We start from the raw sequence: 17,567 nt of genomic DNA on the forward strand, positions 1-17,567 counted from the left end.
ACTTATCAAAGGAAAAAGCCATTCCCAGAGTTCCTGGGGGACACTCGCCATCGGGAGCCCAGGGAGACGAATATTTATGTTTTTCACAAATAAGTCACAAAGCTATTTTTAGCCTGCCTCCCCCCTCGCCGCAGTCAGAGAGACATCAGCATCGGGCTGTCAAATCAGCTGAAGAGCCCGGTGACTGGGTGAGACGAACATAAACAAACATGTCACCAATGCTGATCTGGTGTAAGTTCTGGTCCTTGGGGTGGCTCATGAGTTCACTCTGCTTCTACCATAGCAAGCTTCCCGGGTGATATCCAAGCCTGTGTAGAGGCCGGTGCCCAGCGCAAGGCCTGTGCACTGCGGGACCTGCATTGGGGTGAACATCGCACTTTGGAACTAGGGCAGAGTTCACGATTAGCTTTTCCTGTATGGACACATGTAACAGAGTCAAACACATGCACAATAAACCCCTCTCTAGGTTTCCTTTCAAAATGAGGCAGACTCTAGGCAACTTTCATTGGGAAACTGAGGGCTCCATTGAGCGGGAAGATCTGCAGATGTCTGTTCGGGAGAGAAAAACTGCACTCCTCTTACCTCTGTAATATTCAATAACTGTGGGGTGCCTGAATTGTACTGTGGGCATTGAAAGCAAGTGGGTAGCAAGATATTTGAAAACTGGACACCAGCTGATCTCTTCCCTTCTCCCTCGCCATGCAGCATGCCGCCACTTTGCTGAGGGAGGTGTGCTGTTACACCCAATTTGATCGCAAGCACAGCAGGTGTGGCTAGGCCGAGATTCCCTAGCCTGAGAGAGAACAGCGACAACAGCAGAGTGCTGATGGTAATTTAAAACGGAGTGGCAAGATGGCCTAGTGAAATGAGTGCAGTCCTGCTGGCCGGGAACACCTGAGTTCTAATTCCAACATGGATCCGCCACGTAATTGCATCACTTTGTGCCTCAGTTTCCCCCTCTGTAAAATGGGGACAATACCAAACTAGTCCCCACCAGCACTGGAAGAACGATTTCATGAATGCTTTGAAGTGTCCACTTGACAAAAGCCACCAACACCATTGACTCCCTGGTCAGTCAGCGCAGATGAGCCAAGGGCTGCCTGGGTGATGGAGGCTGAACTCCCCTACCTTGGCTAAAGCCAGCCCTTCCATGGCAGGCTTGAGGCAGCTGGACAGGGGCAGCGTGGGGGATGTTTGCACCATGGCAGCTCTCAACGCTGTATCTATTCTCAGGGACTGATTTAAGATTAAATGGAGCATGGATCTACCAAAACCTCAGGTGCTCCTGAAATACCACTTCCCCCACCCCGCAAACACACTTCTTGATCTTCCCGAACCAGCCCCCATGAAGGCACTCTTCCTCCCAAAGCCCCTCCCCAGAGAGACTATTTTCTCTTCAGCCCCAGTGGACTTCCTCGTCCTCCACTCTTTGCTGCTTTCAGTACCAAGTACCCAAGGTTTCTGCTCTCATCTGCCCCTGTCACTTTTGTGGGGGTCAAATCTTCAGTCTCTTCACAAGTAAATCTCTGACTGATACCAGTAAAGCCAGGACTTCTGTATGTGATTCTGGTTAAAGAGAGGACTCCAGGCTTCAAGGCTGTCAATCTAGCAGCTGTCACCGGGATGAGATTCACTCCCACACACAAAATCTGACGTGGACAACTACATGCCTTATGTAACAACAGTGACAGGCCAGAAATAAAACCCGAGGACTGAATGACCTCTCTACACTCCGCAGGCAAAACCCAAGTTCACTTGCACCAAACAGGCAACGTAGGACTGGCCAGACTGGATCAGATGCCTGGTCCATCTAGTCTAGTAACCTGTTTCCCACAATGGCCAGGACCAGATGTTTCAGAGGAAGGGGTAAGAACCCTGCAGCAGGCAGATATGGGATAATCTACCCCCACATACACATTAGAGAGGAAGGGGAGACCTTGGGAGAGCCGTGTTCACTTCTCTTCTCTGCCACAGGTTCCTGTGTGGCAATGGGCAAGTCACTTAGCAATCTCTGTGCCTCAGGTCCCCCAGCTGTACAATGGGGACAACAGCACTGCCCTGCCTCAGAGGGGTATTGTGAGGGTAAACACAGTAAAGACTAAGATAATTACTATGGTGATCAGGACCACAGATGTATCTTAGATAGACATTAGGTCTCATCTTAATCTCTAATAGAGACTGATTTAAGCTCTGAAGCATGAGGCTTAATATCCCTTCCAAAATTTTTGTTAACATTAGCTAGTGTAACTCTGTTATCGATATAAGTGTCCAATCCCTTTGCGACTCTGCATGAGTTCTTTGCCACAGGACATCCTTGCAGCTACGTGGTAACTAGGTGCTCAAACGGCAGCATTTCAGCCTGTGGCTGACTGCCTCTTCTGAGGGGAAGCACATCCTTTCCCTTTCATTTTGCAGCCATGGCACGGGAGGTGCCCCTGTGTTTGTTTTTTCTGAGGGACTTTTACTGCCGAAAGCAGTGTGGAAAATGTTAGTCAGACAGGACGTTTGTTGATCTACACAGCAATTGTTACTGTGAATGTTTGGCTGGAAAAACAAAACATTTGTCCTGTAGAATATTTATGGAACTCGAGCAGGTTTACACAAGCGGTGGAGAGGCAATTACAAATCTTGGTGTCCCTTCCAGCCCTTTGCCAGTTCCCTCTTGCTAGCCCCAAGGAAGGCCTGAGAGATCACAGGCTTCCAAAGAGCACAGAAAGAGCCTTTTGGAACCAGGGCCTGTCTATTCCAGTCTACACTGGCTAGGATTGACTTGGGGAATCCAATTTGTCTGCAGTTACTGTGTTTTGTTTATTTGGATCAGGAAGAGGAAGGGGGAAAACAAGCAAACAGGATTGTTTGGGGTGAAGAGGGGGTCAGAAGCGGATGTTTGTATATGAGCATCACCTCACCCAATTGAATTTCTCATGATACAACCTGAGGGGCTGCTGATTACTGACAGCCTAAAGAGTAAATGCATCCGATTCCTCTGCCCGGCCACCCCAAGCCCTGAGTCCTCTTAGAGGAACCAATTCAACTGGACCTGCAGGGCTTGATTCCAAGCCCCCTGTGCCATGGGAGGTAGGGGTGGGGGGTCGACACAGGAGCCGTCTCTGTTGAGAATTCCCCTCCACTGCAGCTGGGCTGTCCAGCTGTGGCCAGATTACATTCCCTTGGTGTCCTCTGGAGGGAGAAGATGGTGCCGCTCCATGGAGTGGAGGCTCTCCCCAGTCGGGTGACAACTGGGGGAGACAGGGAGGGGCCCCAAGCCCCCTCCATACACACAGCCCCGTTCCAAAGTGGAGCTGTCAGATAGCAACACAGCCCACTGGCCAGAAGACTCTCTCTCCTCACAGACAATCAGGAGCCAGGGGCTGTGGCGAGAGCAGCAGCAGAGCTCTGGTCCCCTTCCTTCCAAGCTCCCCACCCCACTCCGGTCCCTGCCCTCCAAAAGACACTCCACCTGGGCTGCAGCACTGAGCAGCGTCTCCCACCAGGAGGCCTGTTCAGGCCAGCGCAGACCTGCCCGCTGCCGGCTTATCCCAGTAGGACCACAGAGTTCTGCCTGGGCGAGGGCTGCAGGCTCAGGCCCTAAGGGGAAAGCACGTTGTCACGGTGACTGGTGATGCAGGCCCAATTATCTGAAGGATTCAGAGCCCTCCTTTTCATCCAATTAAAAAAAAAATTAAAGCCTTGTTCTGAGGAGCAATGGTGCCGCAGGAGATAAATGGTTCCCCCTCCAGTCAGATAACACATGCAAACGACTGCAGGAGGAAGAAAGACAGAGACATGGAAAATGTGAGTCTAGCCCAGCTGTGGCCAGTTAGAGCACCTTGCTGGAAGCAGTCTTCCCACACATCAACGCACTTCACCACAAGGCAGAGCTTCCAGGGAACACAGTAATTGCTCCCCGCTGCCTCATCTGATTGAAAGTATATTTTAGTTTATATTTTGTTAAGGAAGGGCCAGATCCTCAGCTGGCATAAATTACTGTCGCTCTGTTGGCTTCCATGGAACTATGCTGTTTTACACCCATTTACGATCTCTCCTGAAATCTGCACACTCATGTCAGTTGGGCATGAGAGGCCAGATTTTCAGGAACTCAGTACCCATAATTTTCAGAATGACTTTGCTGTCACCCAGGCCTCTAAATAAGAGCCACATTTTCAAAGCAGCTCAACAACCAGGAGCTCCTGTTTGACACTTACAGCCAGATTTTCAAAAGAGCCCAGCAGCCAATGCTCTTTTGAAAATCTGATCTCTGTTTTCGATGCGGAGCCCTTCTGAAAATTCTGGGCCCGGTGGCTTAAAAGAAAAGTCCAAACTGCTTTTGACATTGGCAGCCCTTGCACTTTGGGTTGAGGAATGGCGCAGCTAGCTGGGTCTAGTAGAAAAAACGCTAATGATGATTTGGTTCAGCTAGAGAAACTCCTTCACAGGAGATGTCCCGCCTTTGTTCTGTATCCCACAGCCTAGTACAAAGGGGATGGGGAAGAGGGGCTACTGGACTCTGTCTGATTTTCGGAGAAATAGGATTCTCACCCTGGGCTCCCACTCAAGCCCGAACTGGGTCATGAAGGCAAGGGGATTCTGGAAAGTGCTATGTGAGTTTTCATCTGTTCCCTTCAGGCTGAAAAAACAAACTTGCTAAGAGTTGCCCATAATCCCCCCTGGAGCAGAGCAGCTTGATTTTATGGAGAGGAGACAAGCAGGAGATCTGACTGAGAGAAGATACAAATCAGTAAAGAAACTAAACTACAAGAGCCTTCTATTTGCTATTGACTTTACCATTAAAGGCAGCACTAGACTTTAACCTTGATACACATCATCAGCCCAAGCACTGGGAGGGGGGCGGGAGAAAGGCCAATTACATACAATCTTCCAGGGAGGAAATTGGAGAACAGTGGAAATCTGTTGCCTTGTGCAGGACAAGAATATATCGCTAAAGCCACTGACCTATGCAGGAACTGCAAAAAGAAATTCTCAATGTATACTTTTCAGCTGACGGAAGGAGATTTGGCTTTACACTGGTTAAGTTATAGCTTTCCGAATGACACCATTTTGCAGCCACTCTTTCTGCCTTGTGATCTCCTTCCACTTGGCTTAGGGTTTTATTTGTTATTCCTCCCTATTTCACAGGCATGATACCTTCTAAAAGGGACACAGAAGATGCATGCAGGCTGGGAGCATTTTGGGTAGTCGCATCAATCCATCCTGTCTCATTGTTTTCATAACTGTCTCACTGGGGCTTCCAGATTTGGGCTGGGTGCCAAAACAGGGAGCTAAAGATAGAAACTGTTTTGGAAAGGGGTATACATTGCTCTATAGGTTAATTACAAGGCACAAATTAGCCTGATCCTTGTTTGTCATGTGGGCTTCGGGCCAGATCCTCAGTTGGTGTAAATCAGCAGAGCTCCATTGAAGCTGAAGTCACTAGAGTTCTGCCAACTTACACCAGCTGCGGGGGTCTGGCCCTTTGCCTTAACACTATTCATTGAGGACAGATTTCCCTTTGGTAACAATGTGATGTAATGATAAATCCACTCAGAGTTCCTGATAATCAAGAAACCATGGCTCTGGCCCAGACATACACCAGAACAGCCAAGCTATTTTAAATAACTTCTACTTTTCCTGCCCACTCCCTGACCTGTCCTATATTCGTCAAAGTACATCAAACCCATCTGAGCTATGGACAGGGCCGGCTTTAGGCCGATTCCCCGGCATCGAGCCCTGTGCCTAAGAGGGCCCCACGCCTTAGGCGCCTTTTTAATTTTTTAACTCACCCAGCGGCCATCCGGGACTTTGGCAACACTTCGGCGGCAGGAGGCTCCTTCACTCGCTCCAGGTCTTCGGTGGCATTTTGGTGGCAGGGGGTCCGCGGAAGACCCGGAGTGAGGGAAGGACACCCACCCCCCCCACCCCCGCTGCTGAAGTGCCGCCAAAGACCCGGACTGCCGCCGGGTATTCGAATCTGGCCCCGCAGTTCCGAAAGCTGGCCCTGACTATGGATACCTTAAAAATGGCAGTGATCACTGGGTTATAGCTCAAATTTGATAGCTTACAGCAAGTCTAGGGGAAATTCTAATGGTATCAATATTTATATAACATCATAGCATCGCTTGGCACTTCAGAGATTTTTAAAAGATGATCACTCCCTAAACAGCTTATCATCTAAGACTCCCATCCTGCAGACTTAATGCACCTGCTTAATTTCATGCATTGTATTTTCATTGGGTCTACTCACAGTGTGTAAAGTTAAGCACATGCATAAGTCTTTGTAGGATTAGGTCTGAATAAACAAGAAAGATAATGAAGGAGACAATGGAAGGGATAGAAAAAGCCATTAAGATGTGGCCCAAATGAAGAAAAGAGCTTGAGAAGCCCTGAGCAAGAGGAATTTAATCTCAGCATTCAGAAACCTCATATGAGAAGATAAATGTTTAAACCAAAAGAAATGAGAAAGACACCAAGAGCGACTGCGGCACCCTTACAAAACGGAAGGGTGAATGGTTTGATGTAATGTCTCCCTGTTGCATAAACCCTTCCCCATCTCCGTTAGCTTAGCTTAGCAGGGGCCTCTGCTTTTTGAGCTGGGGGATCGGAGTTCTGCCTTTGCTCCTCCATGATCGTTCTAAGCAACCCTGGTGTGCAATATAGTGAGAGCTGGAAGGTCTCAGGGATGTGTTACAATAGCATGGGGCTTATACACCCTCTTGGAAGTTGTTACAGTGCAGTAGCCCTAAATTTGTTTTATTGTTTCTTCCTCCAATAGGTTGTCATTCAAGAAGAAATAATACATACTTGGCCTGCGTTTCATTTACACTATGGTCCCTTTCCTCTGCTCTGATGGTGTAAAGGAGTCTTAGAGTGGGTGTGGATGCAATTTAAGGCCTCTATACCCTGCCAGAGCGTTGTAAAAAGGCCTTTGTGTAAATGGGATGCCGGGCCCCAGTTCTTTCTAGAGCTCCTCTCCCCAGAAATGTAACAAAGCTGAAAATAAGCAAGAGCTTCTCTGTATAACCTGGGAACTTTTTGGCACCTAAACCATTATCTAGAAATTCTAAGGATCATACTTCTCATAATTCCTGGCTAGTGTATGTAATGTTCTGGCAGGAAAAGATAAGAGCAAACCTCAGGAGGGCAAAATGATATCACCCGAAAGTACATATTTACAAAAGCCTAGGAGTCAGTCACCTATTAATTATAAATGATACAGTTTGCAGAGCTTTCAAGTCTGACAACGCTAGTGACCTCATTGTTTTCATAATTAATCTCTACCTGTTGTAAAGTGCAGAGCAACATGGTACTGTAAGTAGTTGACTGTCATCATCTCTTCTGCAATTATGGTGATTTGCCCTTTATCGTAAAACAAGGAAAGACTCAGCAGAAAAATCACGGAAAGCAGAATATCTGACTAATCGCATGTACGCCTGGATACATTCCTAACAATTGCCTGCTGTAGAAATAGCTGATTAAAATCCATTCCACAAAGGCAGCTTGACGCTCTTACTCAGACTAGGTCTCTCTGGGGTCATTCAGGAAACCAAACTGAGCCTGGGAGATATTCGTTCGTTTGGGCCCAACCCACCACAAGCAGATCCAGACCCTGAAATTGAATACCCCAAAGTTTGGAGGTTCAGAAATGAGGCTTCGGTTCAGGCCTCTCTCTGATTCTGTAGTTAGATGAGCTTGTTTGTTGGGTGGCACATTTGTTTGTACAAACCCCCTTTGAACCAGACGTACCCGCTGTAAGTAACAGATGGTGAAAACTCTGGGGGGTTTCCAAAGACGTTCATTATGGTCTTGGCTTACTAAGTCCTGCCTCAGTACCGAGGCTGGATTAGATGCTCTCTCAAGGTCCCTTCCAGCCCTACATTTCTATGTTTCTACCGAATAGGAGGCTTCTTTCTTGTTTTGTAGTGCATTTAGTGCTGGTGAAAGGTGCCTGACAGACATCTCTGGAGATGGGAATCCTCTACCCACTGAATACGTACCGCATGTTCCACTAACAATACTGTGCACAAGAAATTATGCCTTGGCTACGCGAGAAAGCTGTACCACTTTAATTGTACCAGTATCGTGCAGCGTCGCCTAGCGTGGCTGCAATTATATCGGTATAAAGGAGGTGCTTTATACCAGCACAGCTATTCCCAAGGGGGAAGGAGAACAACTACCTCAGCAAAAGGCATCTTTAAGCTGTATAACTGCATCCACACTTACTGACATAACTATTTTGGTAAGAAATTATGCCCGTACCTGACATGGTTATAGCTAACTTTCAAGTGAAAAATCAGGCCTTAGAGAAGGAACAGGTTGGAAGACAAAAGAGAAAAGTTAAAAGCCCAGCAGTCACATCCTACACCATTTCAACCAGTTGGTTGCGCTGAGGTCTGACCTAGTCAGCAAACAGCGCCATCGAGCTTTTAAAGTGTGTGACGGTGAGCTGAGTGGGCTCCATGCTTGCCGTGGTATAGTGTCTGCATGGGTAACCCAGGAAAAAAGGCGCAAAACGATTGACAGCCGTTGCTGTCACGGGAGGGAGAGGCGACTGATGACATGTACTCCAAACGACCCGCGACAATGTTTTTGCCCCATCAGGCATTGGGAGCTTAACCCAGAATTCCAATGGGCAGTGGAGACTGCGGGAACTGTGGGATAGCTACCCATTGTGCATCACTCCGTAAGTCGATGCTAGCCACGGTAGTGAGGACGCACTCCGCCGACTTAATGCGCTTAGTGGGGACATACTCAATCGACTGTATAAAATCGATGTCTAAAAATCGACTTCTATAAAATTGATTTAATTTCGTAGTGTAGACATACCCTAAGAAATGAGAGTGGAGAGATGTAAGAGGGGTGCTAAACTGGGCACAGTCTTGAAAGCAAAAACAGAGGATCTCAAGAAGAAGCTAGAGAAGGGTTTTGCACGATGAACTGCAGAATCATAGATGCTACTGAAAACCTTTTAGTTAAGAGATTTTTTAGTCCCATCTGTGTGTCAGGGCAGGATAGTTTCCCTCAGTCTGTTTTCTTGTGCTTTGGCCATTCTAGTTTCAAATGTCTGATGTGACAGCATTATCCTTTGCCCTTTAGTGCATCCCAACATGATCGAATGATCAGGGTTGGATGACTCATAGTAGGGGCTGTTTTCTGAAGAGGAGCATTTTGGCCTCGTGTACTATACATGTTGCAGGAATTGTGAAACAGGCTGTTCTCTTAGCTATCTGAAGACACTCAGAAATGCGGAGGATAACGGCCAGCGCGGATATCTATCTTCACAGCTGGCAGGAATTCAGGACATTCCACCAAATCAGATCCAAAAGTAGCTCTATTTGCACTGGAAATAATTGGAAGAGCTGGACATAAGGAATATTAAGTGTTTGGAGGAAACCACATCTCTCAGGTGGCACTGGAATGGGAGAACGCACATATCCCCTGCAGGTGCCTCTGGTCAGTGATCTGACCTGCAAAGTGAGCACTCTCAGCTGCTATTGGATCCAATCCTGCCCCACTGAAACCAATGGGAGTTTTTATAAACCAGTATCCTGTTCAAACACCATCCTGAATGACCGAGTTAGCTCATCAGTCAGGGAAGAATGGGCTTAGTCAAAATTAGCTGATGTAATATTGAACATAATTTACCCTGAGTTATACTGACCAATAATCATAGTCAGCATCACATCCGCTCATCTGACTCCTCACAATCATGTTCTAGCACAGGGGTCGGCAACCTCTGGCACGCGGCTCGCCAGGGTAAGCACCCTGGTGGGCGGGGCCAGTTTGTTTACCTGCCGTGTTGGCAGATTCGGCCGACCGCGGCTCCCGCTGGCTGTGGTTCGCCATCCCAGGCCAATGGGGATGGCGGAAAGCGGCACGGGCGAGGCTTCCCACCACCCCCATTGGCCTGGGACGGTGAACTGCAGCCAGTGGAAGCCGCAATCGGCCAGACCTGCTGACGCGGCAGGTAAACAAACTGGCCCAGCCCGCCAGGGTGCTTACCCTGGCGAGCCGCGTGCCAGAGGTTGCCAACCCCTGTTCTAGCATGATACAATTTACTAATTAATTAGTGCACTTAGACCATTGACCAATATTTGTTTCCTTGTGCTCCCATCTGTATCACCTGTTGTCTCTTGTTGGGTTTTTTGGGGAAAAGAGCCTGCAAGTCTAATTCCCAGTATGGGACCAGAGGCATAAATCACATATTTATATATTCCACAAGGCTGAAGATTTCACTGGGCTGCTCAGCATTTCTGGATTAAGGCAACTGCAGTGTGGCCTGTTGTACATATTCTATTTAGAGGACAGCTTGCTGCAGGGGCTTTGTGGAATGTGTCCGTCTGTGCGACAAACTAACTTTAAACTTTCTATGTACATGGCAACCTACTGTAAATACCATCTCCTGTGTGCATAGCCATCGTGCATGCCGGGACAAATCCTGGCACCGCTTCTGTTTTTAGGGCAGCAGTGACATTATAGTTGACATGTCTCATTCCCGGGCCTGATCCTAAGCCCACTGAAATCGATGGGAGTGTTTGGATTGACTTTGCTGAGTTTTAGATCAGGTACCTTTCTGACCCAATCCTGCAGCAGATACAGAATAATTCTTTACTCAGACCTCATGTACCCGTGTAAGGACTACTCACACGCGTAAGGGACGGGGGCGTCAGTCAAAGTGCTTTGCAAACAGTCAATTAGAACCTGATTTTGAGATCAGTGTCGACACACCCGTTTCTTCATGTGAGCACGATCTGTCCCTCAGTCTTTGCCACATCCCTGAAGTACTGGTAGGTGTTACGGAGTGTGGGGAAGCCAGGGCCCTGCACCCCTCTTCCTGAGATTCTCCGTGACATGACTGCATCTCCACTAGGGATCAGAGCAATTTAACTACATTGGTAAAATTCAGTAATAAAAGCCCTGCACTCCTAAACTTAATTATACCAGTACCAAAACTGTGTACAGACTGGACCTGATATTCAGCTCCAAATTTTGGGGTTTTCTAGGAGACTGGAACTTGGGCTGCTCATTGTCTAAGCCTCTTTCCACTCTTCCACGTGTTATAAATATTGTCTTCAAATCATTATGGACCCACAAATCTCGTTTTCTGGGATTTTGTGGAGAAAACCAATTGTGCTGATGTGGAAGTTTTGCAAAAACATGGAGGCTAGAGGACAGGACAATGCTGCATAAGAATCTTTCAGTACAGATGGTAATGCCATTACTAGGAGAGCCCTACCCCTTCCTTCCTTCCTTCCTCCCTCCCTCTCAAGCTATTTTAAAGAACGAGTCTATATTTGGGTTTTAAGAAATTAATGAAGTAGCTGGATTATATTACATTGACCAGATGCATCACGTTAAGATTTGAACAATATTGGGAGCAACAAAAGACGCCTTTGTGAACTAACTGTAAAATAACCTGTCACCCTTCAAGTACTGAGCTAACTTACAGAACCAATGTCAAGGGTACTTAACCTCCTACAGGGCTGGCTAATGCAACGCCTCAAACCAAGTGACTCTTACTGGGTCAGAACCTCAGCGGGTGCATTAGCGTAGCTTCATTGACTTCAGTGGAGCCCACTGAAACCAGCTGAGGAGCTCGCCCACTAACTAATGAATTCCTCCAATACCACTAAATGCCAAGTCAGTGTAATTAACCTCAGTTTAAAAGGGGGAAACTGAGGCACGGGGTTTAAATGACTTTCCCAAGATCCCACAGCAACAGGGCAGCAGAGACAGGCTTTGTTCTAACCCAGAGTCCTGTGCTCAAGACAGCAGATTACACCTCTGATTCTTGGGGCCTGATTCTTCTCTGATATCAGTTTGATGTTACTGTAATGCCATTGACTTCATGGAGTTACTCCTGATTAATACCAGTGTGAGAGTGGGCTAGTCAGGCCCTCGGGGCTAACCTGACCACTGGGGTAAGTGAGTGTTGCAACTCCACCAACTTCAGATCATCCCTACTTTCTACTTGAAACCCAACCAGCCTTGAGTTACAACAGTCATGGCCAGATACAGTTGTAGTAGATAGTCTTGTCAACGGTTACCTTAGTAATACGAGACAAGAACCACATTCTCTTCTCAGCGGTAACCTGGAGCAAGTCAAGGGAGTCACTCCGGAGTTAATTGCACTACTGTAGCTCTGTGCAGAATCTGGCCCAGACTGTGATATTGAATAGTGGCAAAATTGTGTCTGGAGTTAAAGTCACGCAACCTCTTTTAACTGGGTGGATATAACTGACAAGTAAACACCCCCTCCCCACCCAATCCGAGCCAGTTACTACAGTATATGCACTTTTGGTACAAATCTAGATCCTGATCGGGCAAGCAGGTCCCTGCAGGTGTGCTGGCGTCTGCCTGCTTGGAGCCCCTTGCAGAATCAGGGCCTTACACAGTCTGACGACTGCTAGGGTTGCTCAGAAGAGATGCTGGGGCTACAGCAGCAAAGGCTGACTCCGGAGATGAAAAGGAAGGAGGAAGGCCCCCTGTGGCACTGCGGCCTGTTCCAAGGGAGATAAGGGGCATGATGTCACCGCACACACTGACGTAAATCGTGTGAGAGAAAACAGACCGGCAGCCCGTGGGATCGTGACAAAGGCTGGGAGCCTCCTTTTTAACCCTCTGTTGTGCTGCCTCATTCACAATAAAAACAAACCAGTAGTTGCAGCCGCTGAGTTTTTTCCATTCCCCACCCTGAACAGAGAGCTAGTTCCACCCTGCAGAGTTTCCCAGCCCCTGAGCAGGAATAACTCATGCAGGGGGCATCAGATTAAGCCACCTTAAAAGAAAAGGCCTGATTCTCCTCTCCCTTACACCAGAGTAAATTGGGAACATCTCTGTTGAAATCACAGGAGTTAGGCTGGTGTAAAACAAGCGTCAGGCCAGACTCAAGTCCGTGTACTCCAATAATGCTCAGAGTAATTGGTAAACATGTATGGCCACTGGATTGGATGGATCTATACTGTATCAGTTTACACACGCTGCTGAGGACCTGGCCCAGAAACACAAGGATCGACCGGTGTCTGAAATCCCCCTCCCTTCCTCCCCACTCCAACTATTTGGTTGTGCCTGGGCATTGTATTCTGCCTCATGTAGATCTTCCCCCAGCTGATCTTGCTCTGCACATTGCAATGTACACTACAAATGCTTAGTGACCAAATTATGCCCTCATCAAATATGTATCCAAAATGCCAAATACAATATCCAAATATTATGAAAACTGGAAGTAAGGAGTGAGCACACGAAACCCATAACAATCAACTTTTTTTCTTCCCACAGATCCCAAACTCAAATTTCAATGTTCAAGGGAACATCTGAATCGCTGCAGAATTTCTCCTTGCCAGCTAACACTGACTTAATATTTGTTTTAGCTCTATGTTACACGGCTGATTGAATAAAAGATTATTTTATCATCCTCTATACATGCTAGCAAATAGCCCAAGAATGTAAGTCAGTTGATAGCATTTGGATTTACATTTACTGATGGCATGTGCAGGGGTAGGAGTTAATTGACTGGATTAAGTTTAATTTGTATGATCTCATGGCTGGGGGGATGTGCCAGATTTTCACTCTCAAACCTCAAGGAGAAATTTTTTAAAGCTATATAGCTGCAAATAAAGCTATTTTTGTCTAACATTGTTGTACGCTAGCACTGTTGATATCAAAGAATCCAAACACTGGAAAAAAAATATGGCAATGGGTCAGCATAGATGTGCCAAAATAGCTATATAGGTTGTTACAAAAACACATGCGCACAAAAAAAATTTGGCATTAAGCTTTAACATGAAATAACTGTTGGAACATTTACTAGATTAGGTAATATAGTGTTCTTTCCTGTCTCCCAATCAAATGAGACAGATTTTTTTTTTAAAAGGATCTAAGCAGGATTCTTACGAACTTTGTGGAAGTGTTTACATTCTGTGCTTAAAAATGATAGTCCAGCTCTGAAGATGCAATAGTAGTTGAAATACAATATGGATCTATTGATGAAAGAAATTATCAGGGGGAAAATATATTTAAATCTGATGAACTCTCCTGTCAAACATTAGGGAAAAGCTCAGGCAACCTGCAATTCTCAGACAAATATTCCTTATGGGAGCAGATCTATTTGCAATGGGATTATTTGCATGCATGTTACTTGCATGAATAAGGGTGAGTCATCTGACTAAGGCTTACAGGATTGGGTTCTAAGAAAATTTCAGGCTCCCTAAAGGTGCCCCACAGTTGCCAAAATATTAAAATTGAATTAAAAATGTCACATGCATGTGAGTAAGTCCCCTTACCGTTGATGCACTGGTTCTTGGAGGGCACAGGAGCAGTTTTGCAGGCAATATTCTCACATGATCAGCACTACAATCTGAAACAACAGAAAGACTTTGCGGTCCTGGCCCCATGGAGTGTTGAGCAGCAGATTGAAATCCATTTTTTGTGTACACTTTCCAGGTGCAGATGCAGGCAGGGCCGCCCAGAGGATTCAGGGGGCCTGGGGCAAAGCAATTTCGGGGGCCGCTTCCATAAAAAAAAGTTGCAATACTATAGAACACTATATTCTTGTGGGGGCTCCTGCGGAGCCCGGGGCCTGGGGCAAATTGCCCCCCCGGGCGGCCTGGATGCAGGGTTGTATAGCGCTAGCACATCCTGGGCAGTATCAGAAACAATTACTAGTGACGTTCCACTTCATGCAGCAGGGATGGAACTGGGAACTGGGTTCCAGTCAGGAACGCCTTCGCGAGACCACTGAAGGCAGTGGGTTTGGCCAAATGTCAGTGAGGGCATAATTGGGTTTGCCAGGCCTGTGTCACCTCTAAAGATGTGCAAGATGGAGCGACTTGATTCCCAGAGCCCAGGCGGAGTTTGCTGGGCTGGCAGTTATTAAAAACAGATCTTTTCATGTGGAAGCCGAAAGCTGAACACATTTGATCTGCAACCCACTGAGATGCAATAAGCCCCACAATGCCATTTGCAGAGTCACTTTTCAGAGCGGAACCTCTCTTTGAGCCCGAACTTGCCCAAAAGCTCCAGCTACGCTGGGTATTTAAAACGTGTATTGGAATCGCACTAATGCCCGGATGCTATAGTGCTAGGTGATTTAGAAATGCTGCAAAATCCTTACCGAATATACACCAACATTCTACAGTAATAGTCCAGACAATCGAAATAACTGTGGTGTTTGGGAGCAGCGCAGTATTTTTCATAAGGCTGGAGAGACAATTCTGACTAAACCATTTGGAGTATGGTTTGCTTGGCCAGCATAGATGGGGCAAAGTAATTGCCACACTCTGATTAGAAGCCCAGTTCTAAATGCAGCTCACACTTTTAAAATGGTTCGGCCCCCAACCACGCTGGTCAGCCAAGCCATGCTCGAAACCATTTCGGCTGGGACCGTATTTCACCACGGTTCTAAAACCTGGTTAAAAGCCCAGTGTAGATGAAGGCCTGTCTGATGCTGGCAGGAAAAAAAAGGTTGATTTCATTGTACTGGACAGATTTCCAGAAGTGTCTCATTTGGAGAGAAGAAACGAGCTAAGTGGGTTTTGTTCTAACAAGATGGCATGGTACTGCTGCTTCCGGGCACTGTTTGCTCCTCTCTAATCTAGGCTTCTGTTTGGCTTCATCCTAAGAGGTAGAGCACAAACAAATAAGGACAAGAGTGCGTGGATACACTCCCACGGACATTGGGAGCTTTGTCTCAGGCACAAAAAGACGACCTGCATTATTAGATTTAAAAAAAAAAAATCTTATTTTCACATGACTTTAAAAAAAAGAGGCACAGGCAGAAAGAACAAAACTCAGATCAAGAGGGGATTTTCCAAGTTGCCTAGGAGATTTGGACACAAAGTCCCTAATGGGATCCTGGCATCTAAATCCCTTAGACAGCCTCGAAGCTTTTGGACAGTGTGTGTCTGTCTTCTCCCCCCCGGTAATGCTGCCCCTTGGTTTATTTATTTATTTTTTTGTTCTTGTGTTTCTGATATTATCTGTTTCATGATGGTTTTGTCATTGTTTGTGGCGGCTGCTACGTTCCCAGGGCTACATCCAGCTGTGATGCCTTGGAAGAGGGAGATTTCAAACAAAAACAAAAAAAGGGCCAGACATGATTCAAACAGCAAGTGTCCCTCATTCTGAGAGAGACACTTTGAGACTGGATTTTAATTTCTTCCAAAATCAGGAAGGCCCTTCCCTCACATTGCTGTATTTACTGTATTGTGCAATGTTCCACATGCATGAACAAGGAGAGAAGTGGTTTTATAAATAACATTATGATGTAATTATTCTTTACTTGTCTTGGTCCAGACACACCAAAAGAAGTGAATTTTCTTGGAGCAGACATGTGCTGCTTAGGGCTTGTTGGAAAACGTCTATCAAAACTTTCCTTTTTTGACTGAAAATTAAGCTTTCAACTAAATGAAATTTTTCATAAAAAGGTGGTTTCTTTCCTTGTATTTTTTTTTTTTAAATTTTTGTTGGAAAACCCAATGCCTCCAAAATTATAATTTTAGGTTTGGGCTGAAAGAAATTTATTTTTTATTTTTACTGAAAGTCCAAAAGAGAATAAAAGATTCTGACCAACTCCCCCGCCCCCGCTCAAAAAAAATCCCAAGAACTGGCTTAAAAATCATGAGATTTTAAAAATGAATGGGGGATTCTTCTTATTTACCTCCTTTCGATTTGGAGCATATAGTGGTCACTCTGCCAAGCTTTTCTCTTGCAACCATGAGGGCTAGAAACTTACTTTAAATACATGAAAGCTGATGTCCCAGCTAACATCCTAATTCCTGCAGCTGGGGGCTTGCAGAAAAACAAACAGAACCTTAACCCTGACAGATGCTGTAACAAGCCCATTTTTAAAGCTGGCTCCTCACTGGAGTGGCTTTGCAGGAGTCACCCCAGGAATAAACTTGGCCTAGCATAGGACCAGCTCTGCCCTGATTTACACGCGTGGACATACACGTGTGGGCACACACGCGTGGGCACACACGCGTGGGCATACCTCGAGGCAGTACTTAACCGAGTTTGCAGCTCATTCTGGACTCCACAGTCTTCGGGCTGCTGCTGCCAGTCAGGGCACAACTGTTGAGCGCTGACCCCTCCTATGGCAAGAAAGCATCTATTGCCTCCTAGGCCATTGGCATTTGCTTGTAGGGTTGACTCAGAGCTGCGACTCGGGCCCCTTCGTCCCGCAGACGGGAGAGGAAAAGGGGGTGTTCACACAAATCAAGGAGGAAAGAGAAATCAGTGGGGGCTGAAGGTTGCGGCCAACTTCGGTAATGAGTCAACACCATCAATAAATGCAAACATACAGAAGTGTGTGTGTGTGTGCGCCTCTGGAGATCACCCCCTACCTCTGCCAGAGACCCGGATCTCTGGGAAACACCTGCGTGGGCTGCCACACCAAGACTCTCCCTGGCTGTGTACTGGTGGGCGTGTGGAGCGCGTGTGCAGCTGTGTCTGGGTGGGAGCAGGTCTAGGTGAGGGCCGTCCACGTGCCCGTGTACAAGTTGTGTGGGAGTGTGTGTGTGTCTTTACTCTCCCAGAATCCAGTCCCCTCTCCCTTTGCCTCCGGGCTCCCCCAG

This window comes from Mauremys mutica, chromosome 19, assembly GCF_020497125.1.
Source record: "Mauremys mutica isolate MM-2020 ecotype Southern chromosome 19, ASM2049712v1, whole genome shotgun sequence".
Classification (NCBI taxonomy): Eukaryota; Metazoa; Chordata; order Testudines; family Geoemydidae; genus Mauremys; species Mauremys mutica.